The sequence below is a fragment of the Octopus bimaculoides genome, chromosome 21 (genome assembly GCF_001194135.2).
Source record: "Octopus bimaculoides isolate UCB-OBI-ISO-001 chromosome 21, ASM119413v2, whole genome shotgun sequence".
NCBI classification, from domain to species: domain Eukaryota; kingdom Metazoa; phylum Mollusca; class Cephalopoda; order Octopoda; family Octopodidae; genus Octopus; species Octopus bimaculoides.
In genome coordinates this window covers 12,115,265-12,116,647 of record NC_069001.1, presented here as the reverse complement: position 1 = coordinate 12,116,647, position 1,383 = coordinate 12,115,265, and positions in this window count along the sequence as shown.

Here is a 1,383-nt window from a genome sequence, read left to right as displayed (position 1 = left end):
GGTATAATGCAGACAGACTTAATACAAATCTTCAGTGAATAATACATACATATTAAAAAACATGTGTGTGTGTGTGTGTGATTGTATACATATATGTATATATATATATATATATATACACATGTATGTCTATATATGTTTCTGTATACGTGTGAACGTGTGTGTTTGTATGTGGGTGGGTGTATATACATATATATAGACAGAGAGAGATAGAGGGAGAGAAGGACAGTGAGAGATAGGGGAAGAAATATGCTAATACAGATAAACACAATTAGGCTTGATCTATATAAAAATATACATACATACATACACATGTAGGTTTATGTAGATATATATACGGGTATATATAGAGAGAAACGAAAGGTAAACATATTCCGCAGTCAAATAGATGTGTATATATATATATATATATATACATATATATATATATATATATATATATATATATATATATATATATATATACATACATATACATACATACATACATATTTTCTCTCTGCTTATTTCGGTGTTCCTTTCTGTTGAAGTGCGTAAGCTCGAAACGTAAAAGACTTTCTCACTTCCCGAGCGTTAAACTAATGCATCTGTTTTGTTGTTTACACACCCGTCTTCGTATTTTGTTGTGTTTTTTATTTTTGTAAATTCCAACTATATATATATATATATAAACAACTTCTCTTCTTCATTTTTAAATAAATCGTTGAGTTGTATGGGATTTATTTCCATAAATTCACACCACGTCATATAAATGTATCACACACGCACACACCCACTCAGAGAATGAGAGAGAATGTGAAAGAGAAAGTGACTATGAAAGAGGGAGGGGAAATTGATGCCTAGCTTATCATGATGAAAAACTTATCTAATAAATTTTCTGCTCCCTGTTACTCTCTCATGGCGTAGACCTGTAAACCTATTATGAGTCCTTTGAAAAGAACTGAGAATCTCGTATTGTAATGAGAGCCCCTCTATCATAGAATCAAATAATATATTGTATTGGATTTCAAATACGACATAAATTCAAAACTACGATCCGTATTTCTGTTTCAATTTCAGGCAGCGAGCTGTCAGAATCGTTATGACGCCAGGCCAAGGGCTTAACAGCATTCTGTTTTTCTTTATTTTCCGATATCATATTCCGCTCAGTTTGACCCCCCCCCCACTTCGGCCTTTTCATGCTGATAAAATAATTACAAGTTGATTACTGGCTACGATGTACTCTCTTTCTCCACAATCAATTTGCTGACGTTGTGACAAAATTTAAGTCCATTATTATTGTCGATGTCGTTATTGTTACGAGGTGGTGCGAGCTAGAAGAATCTTTAGCATGCCGTACAAGATGCGTAGCGAAATGTTGTCCACATTTATGCACTGAGTTCA